Source organism: Pelophylax lessonae (assembly GCF_965119305.1).
Source record: "Pelophylax lessonae genome assembly, chromosome: 10".
NCBI lineage: Eukaryota > Metazoa > Chordata > Amphibia > Anura > Ranidae > Pelophylax > Pelophylax lessonae.
The window spans coordinates 147,444,476-147,461,312 of NC_138777.1; positions in this window are offsets into that span (position 1 = coordinate 147,444,476).

The window sequence follows — 16,837 nt, forward strand, 5'->3', positions numbered from 1 at the left end:
CCACAGGCCCTGGGCCTGTACCAACCAGCCACCCACCCACCAAAGGGTGCCAGCCACCCACACACCCACCAAAGGGTGCCAGCCACCCACCACCAGGTGCCAGCCAAAAAAAATGGTGCCAGCCAGCCACCAAAGGGTGCCAGCCACCAAATGGTGTCATCCAGCCAGCCACCCACCACAGGGTGCCAGCCAGCCACCCACCACAGGGTGCCAGCCAGCCAGCCAGCCACCACAGGGTGCCAGCAAGCCACCCACCACAGGGGTCCAGTCAGCCACCCACCCACCAAAGGGTGCCAGCCAGCCAGTCAGCCACCCACCAATGGGTGCCAGCCAGCCACCCACCCCAGGGTACCAGCCAGCCACCCACCAACCACAGGGTGCCATACAGCCACCCACCAAAGGGTGCCATACAGCCATCCACCAAAGGTTGCTAGACAGCCACCCACCACAGGGTGCCAGCCAGCCACCCACCACAGGGTGCCAGCCAGCCACCCACCACAGGGTGCCAGCCAGCCACCCACCATTGGGTGCCAGCCAATCAGCCACCCACCATAGGGTGCCAGACAGTCAGCCACCCACCAAAGGGTGCCAGCCAGCCACCCACCCACCAAAGGGAGCCAGTCAGCCACCCACCCACCCACCATAGGGTGCCAGCCACCCACCCACCCAAGGGTGCCAGCCACCCACCCACCACAGGGTGCCAGGCAGCCAGCCACCCACCAAAGGGTGCCAGGCAGCCAGCCACCCACCAAAGGGTGCCAGGCAGCCAGCCACCCACCAAAGGGTGCCAGGCAGCCACCCAAAGGGTGCCAGGCAGCCACCCACCTCAGGGTACCAGCCAGCCACCCACCAAAGGGTGCCAGCCAGCCACCCACCACAGGGTGCCAGCCAGCCAGCCACGCACCCACCACAAGGTGACAGCCAGCCACCCACCAATTGGTGTTATCCAGTCAGCCACCCACCATAGGGTGCCAACCAGCCAGCCACCCACCATAGGGTGCCAGCCAGTCAGCCAGCCACCCACCAAAGGGTGCCAGCCACCCACCAAAGGGTGCCAGCCAGCCACCCACCACAGGGTGCCAGCCAGCCACCCACCACAGGGTGCGAGCCAGCCAGCCACCCACCACAGGATGCCAGCCAGCCACTGACACACCATAGGGTGCCAGCCACCCACCTCAGGGTGCCAGCCAGCCACCCACCACAGGGTGCCAGCCAGCCACCCACCACAGGGTGCCAGGCAGACAGCCACCCACCACAGGGTGCCAGCCACCCACCCACCACAGGTTGCCAGCCAGCCACCCACCCTCCCACCCACCTAAGGGTGCCAGCCAGCCAGTCACTCACCAAAGGGTGCCAGCCACTCATCAAAGCAGCTAGCCAGTTTTTTTAAGCCTATATTCAATTTCAGTAGTGTCTTTCAAATTTCAATGGAGATGGATGCAGTTAGAAAAATTTTAAGTTTGGTCTGGGACTATTTCTTATCTCCACCTCCAGGAAAAGCAGCAGCAGTGTTTAACACATGCGGCAAATTGTGGGTGTGACCAATTGCTTAGCAGTGGGAGGGGCTTAAGGGATAGGGTAAACAAAACCCAGACTTCCTAGTACTCATAAAATATGCTTTGATTGCTCAGCCTACCTTAAAGAAGAACTTCATTAAAATAGTCAGACTGCATAGCAACCAGCAACTGTTGAGACAATGAAGACTTTGGTGAGAAGTATATAATGTACAGTATTGTGTATATAGTGCAGGAGAGTGTAATGTACAAAATGCAGGAGACAGGAGTATGTAATGTACAGAATGCAGGAGACAGGAGTATGTGATGTACAGAGTACATGGGACAGGAGTGTGTAATGTACAGAATGCAGGAGACAGGAGTATGTAATGTATAGAATGCAGGAGACAGGAGTATGTAATGTACAGAATGCAGGGGTCGGAGTCTGCACCATCCACCCCCCCAGTTCTATACACCCCAAATGCCCACCCAGCTCCATCCACCCCAAATGCCCACCCTAGCACTATCTATCCCAAACACCCATCTAACCTCCAAACACTCCAAATGCCCACCCCAGCTCCATCCACCCCCCATCCAGCTCCATTCACCCCATATGCCCACCCCAGCTCCATCCACCCCAAATGCCCCCAGCTCCATCCAACCCAAATGCACCCTTTTGGGTGGCGCAAACAGAAAAATGTAATAGGCATTGCTTTGCGGCAAAAAACGCTGTTAAAAATTGCGTGACTGGCAACTGCGTAACGGGGTGGGCAACTGCATGGCAGATGAGGTTTAATGTTGAAAAATGTAAAGTAATGCACTTGGGGGCCAGAAACCAGAAAGCAAGCTACTCACTAGGGGGGAACCTCTGGGTGAGTCTAGGATGGAAAGGGACCTGGGGGTACTGGTAGACAACAGGCTTGGCAGTGGCATGCAATGCCAAGCTGCTGCAAGCAAAGCCAACAGAATACTGGGATGTATAAAAAAGGGGATTCACTCCAGAAATAAAGAGATTATTCTCCCGCTCTACAAGACTCTGGTCCGGCCACATTTGGAGTATGCTGTCCAGTTCTGGGCACCGGTCCTCAGGAAGGATGTGCTGGAATTGGAAAGAGTCCAGAGAAGGGCAACAAAAATAATAAGGGGAATGGAGGACATCAGCTATGAGGAAAGACTACAAGCACTGAACTTATTCTCTCTGGAGAAGAGACGATTGAGGGGGGATATGATATCAATGTACAAATACTGTTCTGGCGACCCTAGCATAAGGAACAAACTATTCAGAGAGAGAGGAGATACAATAAGACACGTGGCCATTCACTAAAACTAGAGGAAAGGCGGTTTAACCTTAAAATGCGTAAGGTGTTCTTCACTGTAAGAGCGGTAAGGATGTGGAATTCTCTTCCACAAGCAGTCGTATCAGCTGGGAGCATTGATAGTTTCAAAAAACTATTAGATGGGCACCTTGGAGACCACAACATACAGGGGTATACAATGTACGGTTAAAAGCAAACACACACACATCATAGGTTGAACTGGATGGACTGATGTCTTTTTTCAACCTCACTAACTATGTAACTATGTCACAAAAGTGTAAAAATGGGCCTTCAGTAATCAAAGTAGAGTGTGCCCCCCTTCAATGCAGAGTGACCAGCATGCCGTGCCCCCCTTCAATGCAGAGAGACCAGCGTGCCCCCTTTCAATGCAGAATGGCCAGCGTGCCCCCTTTCAATGCAGAATGGCCAGCGTGCCCCCTTTCAATGCAGAATGACCAGCGTGCCCCCTTTCAATGCAGAATGAACAGCATGCCGTGCCCCCTTTCAATACAGAGAGACCAGCAGGATGGGATGGGTGGTGCACAGAGAGACCTCAGGATGGGATGGGAGGTGCACAGAGAGACCTCAGGATGGGATGGGTGGTGCACAGACAGACCTCAGGATGGGATGGGAGGTGCACAGAGAGACCTCAGGATGGGATGGGAGGTGCACAGAGAGACCTCAGGATGGGATGTAGGGTTGCACAGAGGGACCTCAGGATGGGATGGGTGGTGCACAGAGGGACCTCAGGATGGGATGGGCAGTGCACAGAGTGACCTCAGGATGGGATGGGTGGTGCACAGAGGGACCTCAGGATGGGATGGGTGGTACACAGAGGGACCTCAGGATGGGATGGGTGGTACACAGAGAGACCTCAGGATGGGATGGGTGGTGCACAGAGGGACCTCAGGATGGGATGGGTGGTGCACAGAGGGACCTCAGGATGGGATGGGTGGTGCACAGAGGGACCTCAGGATGGGATGGGTGGTGCACAGAGGGACCTCAGGATGGGATGGGTGGTGCACAGAGAGACCTCAGGATGGGATGGGTGGTGCACAGAGGGACCTCAGGATGGGATGGGTGGTGTACAGAAGGACCTCAGGATGGGATGGAATGGGGGGGGTGGACAGAGACCTCAGAGTGTGTGTGTGTGTGTGGGGGGGGGGGTGTACAGAGAGACCTCAGGATGGGGGGAGGTGGACATAGAGACCCCAGGATGTGGGGTGGGGGGTGGACAGAGTGATCTCAGGATGGGGGGAGGGGTGTGTACAGAAGCTAAGACCTTAGGATGAGTGGGGATGGACAGAGAGCTCAGGATTCAAGTTACAGGCTTTTGGTCAGTGTCAAGAGTGCAGAAGAGGAGATTCAGACTGATGATCAGTATGTAAAGTAAAGATATGTAAAGAGAGGGGGTGCAAGCTTCTGGCTAGTTTATGGAGAGAAGGATTGGAGATTCAGACTGCTCATCGATGAATAGAGAAGTGAGGGGATACACTCAGGCTTCTGGTCAGTGTAGGGAGAAGAAGAGTTTAGACTGTTCTGAAAAGAGAAATGAGGGGTTTACTGCAGGCTTCTGTCCTGTGAATGGAGGAGATTCAGACTGCTGACTAGTGTAGTGAGTAGAGTTGAGCGGACACCTGGATGTCCGTGTTCGGCGGGTTCGGCAGAACTTTAAAAAAAAGTCCCGGTCCGCGTCCCGGACTTTTGCCGAACTTTTCCCAGACACCGAACCCCATTGAAGTCAATGGGGACCCGAACTTTCAGGCACTAAAATGGCTCTAAAACACCAATGGAAAGGGCTAGAGTGCTGCAAATGGCAGCAAAACGTAGTTAAGAGCATGGTAAGTGCTCTGCAAACAAATGTGGATAGGAAAATAACTTAAAACAACAAAAAAAAACTGAAAAATAAAACAATGTTCTTCATCTCTGAAGGACGAGGCCCATATGGAGTAGGAGGGAGGTTGAGGTGGTGGTGGATGTGGCGGTGTCATAGGCGTGCGCACAGGGTGTGCCGGGTGTACCTGGGCACACCCTAATCACCTAGGGCACATCGCATTATCGCTCTGTTTGCCAGTGAGGAGATGGGAAAGATCTCCCTCGGACCTGCTCTGCTCTATTTCTCTTTGCCAGCAGGGAGAGTAATGTATCGGGGCCATGTACATGTAGGCAAACACATGCATGTGTATTTAAACTTTTGGGTGCACACCCTAATGCAATAGGCTGCGCACACCTATGGGCGGTGTAGGTGGAAGCGGCGGTGGAGGAGGACCAGGGCCGGATTAAGAGCATCATGGGCTTGGTGCTGAAGATTTTGAAGGGCCTTAAGGGCCATGCCTTGGCATGCACCCAGAGGAGGAAGGGTGCAGCCATGCATGCCTAATTCAACATGGGATGCTGTCTCTGAAGCCCATAAACACATCCATGCATTGGCAACTGTCCCTCCTTGTCCGGCCTTCGTGCTGTGTGGGGAGGTTCTGAGGGAGCTGCCTGGGGAAGCGAGCATAGAAGCCAGACTTCTGTGTTTACAAGTGACAGAAGAGCGGTAACAGTGAATATGGCCAACCCGGGCCTATATAAAGGTAGGGGCCTGGAGCTGCAGCTCCAATAGCCCCTACGTTAATCTGGCCCTGAGGAGGACGAGGTAGCCAACACTGCTTCTTTTCAGAAATTTTAAATGAGGGTATACCCCAAAAGAGTGAGAAAGAGCAAAAATAGAACAATGGCTGGGTAAGGTCGGTATCCATCGCTATTCTGCACAAGGTACGGAAAAGTCCCGTGGGATCCATGCCTGGTTCATTTTAATGAACGTGAGCTTGTCCACATTGTCTCTGAACAGGCGGCTGCGCTTGTCTGTGATAACGCCCCCAGCCGTGCTAAATACCCGTTCAGATAATACACTGGCTGCAGGGCACGCCAGCACCTCCAAGGCTTAAAGGGCAAGCTCAGGCCATGTGCCCAACTTGGAGACCCAGAAGTTGAAGGGGGCAGACCCCTCATTCAGTACGTCTAGGCGTGTGCACACATACTGCTCCACCATGTTCGTGAAATGCTGCCTCCTGCTAAGACGTTCCATATGAGCTGCTGGTGCTGTTGTTTGTTGTGGCGTGCTGACAAAGCTTTTCCACATTTCGGCCATGCTAACCCTGCCTTCTGAGGTGCTGGCGGTGCCCTGGTTGCATTGGCGACCTCTTCCTCCTTCTCCTCCTCTGCTTCCACTGTGGCCCCGCTGTCAGGTGGGAATGCCAGCAGTATCGCGTCTACCAGCGTGCGCTTGTACTCGCGCATCTTGCGATCGCGCTCCAGTGAGTGTAACGGGGATCCAGCAGCGTGGCCACCCAGTAATCAGCACAAGTTAGAATGTGGGCAACTCGGCGGTCGTTGTGGAGACACTGCAGCATGTAATCGCTCATGTGTGCCAGGCTGCCCAGAGGCAACGAAAGGCTGTCCTCTGTGGGAGGTGTATCGTCCATGTCCTCTGTATCCCCCCAGCCACGCACCAGTGATGGCCATGAGCTGGCCTGGGTGCCACCCTGCTGTGAACATGGTTCCATCTCCTTCTCCAGCTCCTCCTCCTCATCCTCCAGAACTGTGCCCCTGCTGGACAATTGTGTCCCTGGCGTTTGTGTGTGCAGGAACCCACCCTCGGAGCCCCTTGTGAATGACTGCCCTGAAAGCCTTGGAAATGTTACCTCTTCATCCTCCTCCTCCTCCTCCTCCTCATCCTGTGCCACATCCTCTTCCATCATCACCCGAATTGTTTTTTGAAGGAGGCATAGAAGTGGGAAAGTTAAGCTGAGAACAGCGTCATCGGCACTGGCCATGTTGGTGGAGTACTCAAAACAGCGCAACAAGGCACACAGGTCTCGCATGGAGGCCCAGTTATTGGTGGTGAAGTGGTGCTGTTCCGCAGAGCGACTCACGCGTGCGTGCTGCAGCTGAAACTCCACTACGGCCTGCTGCTGCTCGCACAGTCTTTCCAGCATGTGAAAGGTGGAGTTCCACCTTGTGGGCACGTCACATATGAGGCGGTGAGCGGGAAGGCCGAAATTACGCTGCAGCGCTGACAGGCGAGCAGCAGCAGGGTGAGAACACCGAAAGTGCGCACAGACGGCCCGCACTTTCTGCAGCAGCTCTGACATATCGGGGTAGTTTTTAAGGAACCTCTGCACCACCAAATTCAGCACATGCGCCAGGCAAGGGATGTGCATCAAACTGGCTAGGCCCAGAGCTGCTATGAGATTTCGCCCGTTATCGCACACCACCAGGCCGGGCTTGAGGCTAGCTGGCAGCAACCACTCATTTGTCTGCTGTTCCATGCTCCTCCACAACTCCTGCGCGGTGTGTGGTTTTTCCCCCAAACAGGCAAGTTTTAAAACTGCCTGCTGTCGTTTACCCCTGGCCGTGCTGAAGTTGGTGGTGAAGGTGTTACGCTGTCCGGATGAGGAGGCGGTAGAGGATGAGGAAGCGGAGTAGGAGGAGTTAGGAACAGGAGGCAAACTGAAGCGCCCTGCAATCCTCGGTGGTGGAAGGACATGCGCAAAATTGCTATCCGCCTCAGGCCCATCCGCCACTGCATTTACCCAGTGTGCCGTTAGGGAGATATAACGCCCCTGACCATGCTTACAGGTCCACGTATCGGTAGTTAGGTGGACCTTGCCACAGATGGCGTTGCGCAGTGCACACCTGATTTTTTCCCCCACTTGGTTGTGCAGGGAAGGGATGGCTTGCCTGGAAAAGTAGTGGCAGCTGGGCACGACGTACTGTTGGACAGCCACCGACATAAGGTTTTTAAAACTGTGCGTCTCCACCAGACGGAATGACAGCATTTCAAAGGCCAAGAATTTTGAAATGCTGGCATTCAGGGCCAGGGATCGCGGGTGGGTAGGGGGGTACTTCCTCTTCCTCTCAAGTGTTTAGCAGATGGAAAGCTGAACGCTTCCACGGGACATTGTGGAGATGGTTGGTGACCCAGGTGGTGGTGTTGCTGACAGATCCTCTGTTTGCGGGGTGGCAGGTGCCGGTATCACTACAGATGTGGCTGGAGCGGCCGAGACTGCAGCAGAAGAGGAAGCAGGATGAGCCAGAGACGTTTCTTGGTTTTGAAGGTGTCTACTCCACTGCAGCTCGTGCTTTGCACTTAGATGCCTGATCATGCAGGTTGTGCTCAGGTTGAGAAGGTTTATGCCTCGCTTCAGGCTCTGATTGCACAGGGTGCAAACCACTCGTGTCCTGTCATCAGCACATTTTCTAAAGAACATCCACGCTAGAGAACTCCTTTGAGCTGACTTTAGTGCGCTCGTTCCCTTGCTGCGTTGGGCAGTAGCAGGTGTAGTGTCTAGGGCATGGCCGCTACGCTTCTGCACCCTGCTCCCTCTTCTGCTGTGCTGGTGGCTCTGTGCGACCACCGCCTCTTCCTCCAAACTACTCAGGTCACCTGCATGACGTTCATTCCATGTGTGGTTGAGGACCTCATCGTCCTCCACATCATCTTCCACCCAGTCTTCACCCCTGCCCTCCTTGTCGGTCTCCACAATTCTGAACGCCACAGCAGTTGGCACCTGCGTTTCGTCATCATCGGAGACGTGCTGCGATGGTCCTTGCATGTACTCATCTTGAGAAATAAGTGGTTGGGCAACGCTGCACTCAATCTCTTCCACTTCTGCGGCAGGGCTAGGTGGATGGCCCTTGGAAACCCTGCTGACAGAGTCCTCAAAAAGAAGAAGAGACTGCTGTATGGCTTGGGGCTCAGACTGCTTGCCTGATTTGCAAGGGGGTGAGGTGAAAGACGGTTGGACATCGGCTGCAGGTGCCAACTCTGACCTTTATGCAGTAGACTGGGTGGGAGACAATGTGAAGGAACTGGAGGCACTGTCAGCAGCAAACCAATCTACTATCGCCTCTCTGTGTTCTGGCCTCATCACTTCTAGAGGCGTATGATGCCCTACCAAATACTGATGCAGGTTCTGTCGCCTACTAACACTTGAGGAAGGTTTTTCACTTGTGCGTGTAGCTGGCACAGATCGACCACGTCCTCTCCTTGCAACAGGAGCTCTACCAGCAGCACCACGACCCAGGCCACGGCCCCTATTTGACGGTCTCCTTATATTTCTGTAATTTAAGATCTTGCCCTAGAAAGGTGTTTATTGAATAGCGGAACAAAACAACAACAGTATCACACAGGTGTATCTCACAGTCAAATATGCAAACTATGCCGCAATTTAATGTTTTTTACCCCAAAAGGGTGTATATTGAATAGCGGAATAGGATAAAAAACGGTGTATCTCACACGTACAAACACAGACTAGGCCCCGATTAAAATTTTTTGTACCCTAAAGGGAGGATGAGGAAGAGGAGTAGGAGGAGTTGGGAACAGGAGGCAAACTGAAGCGCCCTGCAATCCTTGGCGGGGGAAGGAGATGTGCCAAACAAATTTAAAAGGTGTATCTCACACGTACCGATACAGACTATGCCGTAATTTAATTTTTTTACACTCCAAAAGGGTGTATATTGAATAGCGGAATAGGAAAAAATTTATAATACGGTGTATCTCACACGTACAAACACAGACTAGGCCCCGATTACAATTTTTGGTACCCTAAAGGCAGGATGAGGAAGAGGAGTAGGAGGAGTTGGGAACAGGAGGCAAACTGAAGCGCCCTGCAATCCTTGGCGGGGGAAGGAGATGCGCCAAACAAATTTAAAAGGTGTATCTCACATGTACCGATACAGACTATCCCGCAATTTAATTTTTTACACTCAAACAGGGTGTATATTGAATAGCGGAATAGGACAACTTTTACAAAACGGTTTATCTCACACGTACAAACACAAACTAGGCCCCGATTACAATTTTTTCTACCCTAAAGGCAGGATGAGGAGTAGGAGGAGTTCAGAACAGGCAGGAGGCAGACTGAAGCACCCTCAAATCCTCGGCAGTATGAGATGCGCCCAAAAAATTGGAAAGGTGTATCTCACACGTACCGACACAGACTATCACGCAATTTAATTGTTTATACCCAAAGGTTTTGATTAAATAGCGGAATAGAAAATATGATCAAAAAAGTGTATGTATCTCACACGTACAGAACCACGCTTGGCCCCAATTACTATTGTTTGTACCCCTAAAAGGCTGGATGAGGAGTAGGAGGTGTTTGGAACAGGCAGCACTCTCAAATCTTCAGAAGTATGAGATGAACCCCAAAAACTTGGAAAGGTGGATCTCACACGTACCAACACAGACTATCCCGCAATTTAACTGTTCCCCAAAGGTTTTTATTGAATAGCGGAATAGAAAATATGATCAAAAAAAGTGTATGTATCTCACACGTACAAAACCACACTAGGCCCCAATTACTATTGTTTGTACCCCTAAAAGGCTGGATGAGGAGTAGGAGGAGTTTGGAACAGGCAGCACCCTCAAATCTTCAGAAGTATGAGATGAACCCCAAAAACTTGGAAAGGTGGATCTCACACGTACCAACACAGACTATCCCGCAATTTAATTGATCCACAAAGGTTTTTATTGAATAGCGGGATAGAAAATATGATCAAAAAAAGTGTATGTATCTCACACGTTCAAAACCACACTAGGCCCCAATTACTATTGTTTGTACCCCTAAAGGCAGGATGAGGAGTAGGAGGAGTTTGGAACAGGCAGCACCCTCAAATCTTCAGAAGTATGAGATGAACCCCAAAAACTTGGAAAGGTGGATCTCACACGTACCAACACAGACTATCCCGCAATTTAACTGTTCCCCAAAGGTTTTTATTGAATAGCGGAATAGAAAATATGATCAAAAAAAGTGTATGTATCTCACACGTACAAAACCACATTAGGCCCCAATTACTATTGTTTGTACCCCTAAAAGGCTGGATGAGAAGTAGGAGGAGTTTGGAACAGGCAGCACCCTCAAATCTTCAGAAGTATGAGATGAACCCCAAAAACTTGGAAAGGTGGATCTCACATGTAGCAACACAGACTATCCCGCAATTTAACTGTTCCCCAAAGGTTTTTATTGAATAGTGGAATAGAAAATATGATCAAAAAAGTGTATGTATCTCTCACGTACAAAACCACACTAGGCCCCAATTACTATTGTTTGTACCCCTAAAAGGCTGGATGAGGAGTAGGAGGAGATTGGAACAGGCAGCACCCTCAAATCTTCAGAAGTATGAGATGAACCCCAAAAACTTGGAAAGGTGGATCTCACACGTACCAACACAGACTATCCTGCAATTTAACTGTTCCCCAAAGGTTTTTATTGAATAGCAGAATAGAAAATATGATCAAAAAAAGTGTATGTATCTCACACGTACAAAACCACACTAGGCCCCAATTACTATTGTTTGTACCCCTAAAAGTCTGGATGAGGAGTAGGAGGAGTTTGGAACAGGCAGCACCCTCAAATCTTCAGAAGTATGAGATGAACCCCAAAAACGTGGAAAGGTGGATCTCACACGTACCAACACAGACTATCCCACAATTTAATTGATCCCCAAAGGTTTTTATTGAATAGCAGAATAGAAAATATGATAAAAAAAGTGTATGTATCTCACACGTACAAAACCACACTAGGCCCCAATTACTATTGTTTGTACCCCTAAAGGCAGGATGAGGAGTAGGAGGAGTTTGGAACAGGCAGCACCCTCAAATCTTCAGAAGTATGAGATGAACCCCAAAAACTTGGAAAGGTGGATCTCACACGTACCAACACAGACTATCCCGCAATTTAATTGATCCACAAAGGTTTTTATTGAATAGCGGAATAGAAAATATGATCAAAAAAGTGTATGTATCTCACACGTTCAAAAACCACACTAGGCCCCAATTACTATTGTTTGTACCCCTAAAGGCAGGATGAGGAGTAGGAGGAGTTTGGAACAGGCAGCACCCTCAAATCTTCAGAAGTATGAGATGAACCCCAAAAACTTGGAAAGGTGGATCTCACACGTACCAACACAGACTATCCCACAATTTAATTGATCCCCAAAGGTTTTTATTGAATAGCGGAATAGAAAATATGATAAAAAAGTGTATGTATCTCACACGTACAAAACCACACTAGGCCCCAATTACTATTGTTTGTACCCCTAAAGGCAGGATGAGGAGTAGGAGGAGTTTGGAACAGGCAGCACCCTCAAATCTTCAGAAGTATGAGATGAACCCCAAAAACGTGGAAAGGTGGATCTCACACGTACCAACACAGACTATCCCGCAATTTAATTGATCCACAAAGGTTTTTATTGAATAGCGGAATAGAAAATATGATCAAAAAAGTGTATGTATCTCACACGTTCAAAACCACACTAGGCCCCAATTACTATTGTTTGTACCCCTAAAGGCAGGATGAGGAGTAGGAGGAGTTTGGAACAGGCAGCACCCTCAAATCTTCAGAAGTATGAGATGAACCCCAAAAACTTGGAAAGGTGGATCTCACACGTACCAACACAGACTATCCCGCAATTTAACTGTTCCCCAAAGGTTTTTATTGAATAGCGGAATAGAAAATATGATCAAAAAAAGTGTATGTATCTCACACGTACAAAACCACACTAGGCCCCAATTACTATTGTTTGTACCCCTAAAAGGCTGGATGAGGAGTAGGAGGAGTTTGGAACAGGCAGCACCCTCAAATCTTCAGAAGTATGAGATGAACCCCAAAAACTTGGAAAGGTGGATCTCACATGTAGCAACACAGACTATCCCGCAATTTAACTGTTCCCCAAAGGTTTTTATTGAATAGTGGAATAGAAAATATGATAAAAAAAAGTGTATGTATCTCACACGTACAAAACCACACTAGGCCCCAATTACTATTGTTTGTACCCCTAAAAGGCTGGATGAGGAGTAGGAGGAGATTGGAACAGACAGCACCCTCAAATCTTCAGAAGTATGAGATGAACCCCAAAAACTTGCAAAGGTGGATCTCACACGTACCAACACAGACTATCCTGCAATTTAACTGTTCCCAAAAGGTTTTTATTGAATAGCAGAATAGAAAATATGATCAAAAAAAGTGTATGTATCTCACACGAACAAAACCACACTAGGCCCCAATTACTATTGTTTGTACCCCTAAAAGGCTGGATGAGGAGTAGGAGGAGTTTGGAACAGGCAGCACCCTCAAATCTTCAGAAGTATGAGATGAACCCCAAAAACTTGGAAAGGTGGATCTCACACGTACCAACACAGACTATCCCGCAATTTAATTGATCCCCAAAGGTTTTTATTGAATAGTGGAATAGAAAATATGATAAAAAAAGTGTATGTATCTCATACGTACAAAACCACACTAGGCCCCAATTACTATTGTTTGTACCCCTAAAGGCAGGATGAGGAGTAGGAGGAGTTTGGAACAGGCAGCACCCTCAAATCTTCAGAAGTATGAGATGAACCCCAAAAACTTGGAAAGGTGGATCTCACACGTACCAACACAGACTATCCCGCAATTTAACTGTTCCCCAAAGGTTTTTATTGAATAGCGGAATAGAAAATATGATCAAAAAAAGTGTATGTATCTCACACGTACAAAACCACACTAGGCCCCAATTACTATTGTTTTTACCCCTAAAAGGCTGGATGAGGAGTAGGAAGAGATTGGAACAGGCAGCACCCTCAAATCTTCAGAAGTATGAGATGAACCCCAAAAACTTGGAAAGGTGGATCTCACACGTACCAACACAGACTATCCCGCAATTTAATTGATCCCCAAAGGTTTTTACTGAATAGCGGGATAGAAAATATGATCAAAAAAAGTGTATGTATCTCACACGTACAAAGCCACACTAGGCCCCAATTACTATTGTTTGTACCCCTAAAGGCAGGATGAGGAGTAGGAGGAGTTTGGAACAGGCAGCACCCTCAAATCTTCAGAAGTATGAGATGAACCCCAAAAACTTGGAAAGGTGGATCTCACACGTACCAACACAGACTATCCCGCAATTTAACTGTTCCCCAAAGGTTTTTTATTGAATAGCGGAATAGAAGATATGATCAAAAAAAGTGTATGCATCTCACACGTACAAAACCACACTAGGCCCCAATTACTATTGTTTGTACCCCTAGGGGCTGGATGAGGAGTAGGAGGAGTTTGGAACAGGCAGCACCCTCAAATCTTCAGAAGTATGAGATGAACCCCAAAAACTTGGAAAGGTGGATCTCACACGTACCAACACAGACTATCCCGCAATTTAACTGTTCCCCAAAGGTTTTTATTGAATAGCGGAATAGAAAATATGATCAAAAAAAGTGTATGTATCTCACACGTACAAAACCACACTAGGCCCCAATTACTATTGTTTGTACCCCTAAAAGGCTGGATGAGGAGTAGGAGGAGTTTGGAACAGGCAGCACCCTCAAATCTTCAGAAGTATGAGATGAACCCCAAAAACTTGGAAAGGTGGATCTCACACGTACCAACACAGACTATCCCGCAATTTAATTGATCCACAAAGGTTTTTATTGAATAGCGGAATAGAAAATATGATCAAAAAAAGTGTATGTATCTCACACGTACAAAACCACACTAGGCCCCAATTACTATTGTTTGTACCCCTAAAGGCAGGATGAGGAGTAGGAGGAGTTTGGAACAGGCAGCACCCTCAAATCTTCAGAAGTATGAGATGAACCCCAAAAACTTGGAAAGGTGGATCTCACACGTACCAACACAGACTATCCCGCAATTTAAGTGTTCCCCAAAGGTTTTTTATTGAATAGCGGAATAGAAAATATGATCAAAAAAAGTGTATGTATCTCACATGTACAAAACCACACTAGGCCCCAATTACTATTGTTTGTACCCCTAAAAGGCTGGATGAGGAGTAGGAGGAGTTTGGAACAGGCAGCACCCTCAAATCTTCAGAAGTATGAGATGAACCCCAAAAACTTGGAAAGGTGGATCTCACATGTAGCAACACAGACTATCCCGCAATTTAACTGTTCCCCAAAGGTTTTTATTGAATAGTGGAATAGAAAATATGATAAAAAAAGTGTATGTATCTCATACGTACAAAACCACACTAGGCCCCAATTACTATTGTTTGTACCCCTAAAGGCAGGATGAGGAGTAGGAGGAGTTTGGAACAGGCAGCACCCTCAAATCTTCAGAAGTATGAGATGAACCCCAAAAACTTGGAAAGGTGGATCTCACACGTACCAACACAGACTATCCCGCAATTTAACTGTTCCCCAAAGGGTTTTTATTGAATAGCGGAATAGAAAATATGATCAAAAAAAGTGTATGTATCTCACACGTACAAAACCACACTAGGCCCCAATTACTATTGTTTTTACCCCTAAAAGGCTGGATGAGGAGTAGGAAGAGATTGGAACAGGCAGCACCCTCAAATCTTCAGAAGTATGAGATGAACCCCAAAAACTTGGAAAGGTGGATCTCACACGTACCAACACAGACTATCCCTCAATTTAATTGATCCCCAAAGGTTTTTATTGAATAGCGGGATAGAAAATATGATCAAAAAAAGTGTATGTATCTCACACGTACAAAGCCACACTAGGCCCCAATTACTATTGTTTGTACCCCTAAAGGCAAGATGAGGAGTAGGAGGAGTTTGGAACAGGCAGCACCCTCAAATCTTCAGAAGTATGAGATGAACCCCAAAAACTTGGAAAGGTGGATCTCACACGTACCAACACAGACTATCCCGCAATTTAACTGTTCCCCAAAGGTTTTTTATTGAATAGCGGAATAGAAGATATGATCAAAAAAAGTGTATGCATCTCACACGTACAAAACCACACTAGGCCCCAATTACTATTGTTTGTACCCCTAGGGGCTGGATGAGGAGTAGGAGGAGTTTGGAACAGGCAGCACCCTCAAATCTTCAGAAGTATGAGATGAACCCCAAAAACTTGGAAAGGTGGATCTCACACGTACCAACACAGACTATCCCGCAATTTAACTGTTCCCCAAAGGTTTTTATTGAATAGCGGAATAGAAAATATGATCAAAAAAAGTGTATGTATCTCACACGTACAAAACCACACTAGGCCCCAATTACTATTGTTTGTACCCCTAAAAGGCTGGATGAGGAGTAGGAGGAGTTTGGAACAGGCAGCACCCTCAAATCTTCAGAAGTATGAGATGAACCCCAAAAACTTGGAAAGGTGGATCTCACACGTACCAACACAGACTATCCCGCAATTTAATTGATCCCCAAAGGTTTTTATTGAATAGCGGAATAGAAAATATGATCAAAAAAAGTGTATGTATCTCACACGTACAAAACCACACTAGGCCCCAATTACTATTGTTTGTACCCCTAAAGGCAGGATGAGGAGTAGGAGGAGTTTGGAACAGGCAGCACCCTCAAATCTTCAGAAGTATGAGATGAACCCCAAAAACTTGGAAAGGTGGACCTTACACATACCAACACAGACTATCCCGCAATTTAACTGTTCCCCAAAGGTTTTTTATTGAATAGCGGAATAGAAAATATGATCAAAAAAGTGTATGTATCTCACACGTACAAAACCACACTAGGCCCCAATTACTATTGTTTGTACCCCTAAAAGGCTGGATGAGGAGTAGGAGGAGTTAGGAACAGGCAGCACCCTCAAATCTTCAGAAGTATGAGATGAGCCCCAAAAACTTGGAAAGGTGGATCTCACATGTAGCAATACAGACTATCCCGCAATTTAACTGTTACCCAAAGGTTTTTATTGAATAGTGGAATAGAAAATATGATCAAAAAAAGTGTATGTATCTCACACGTACAAAACCACACTAGGCCCCAATTACTATTGTTTGTACCCCTAAAAGGCTGGATGAGGAGTAGGAGGAGTTTGGAACAGGCAGCACCCTCAAATCTTCAGAAGTATGAGATGAACCCCAAAAACTTGGAAAGGTGGATCTCACACGTACCAACACAGACTATCCCGCAATTTAATTGATCCCCAAAGGTTTTTATTGAATAGCGGAATAGAAAATATGATCAAAAAAAGTGTATGTATCTCACACGTACAAAACCACACTAGGCCCCAATTACTATTGTTTGTACCCCTAAAGG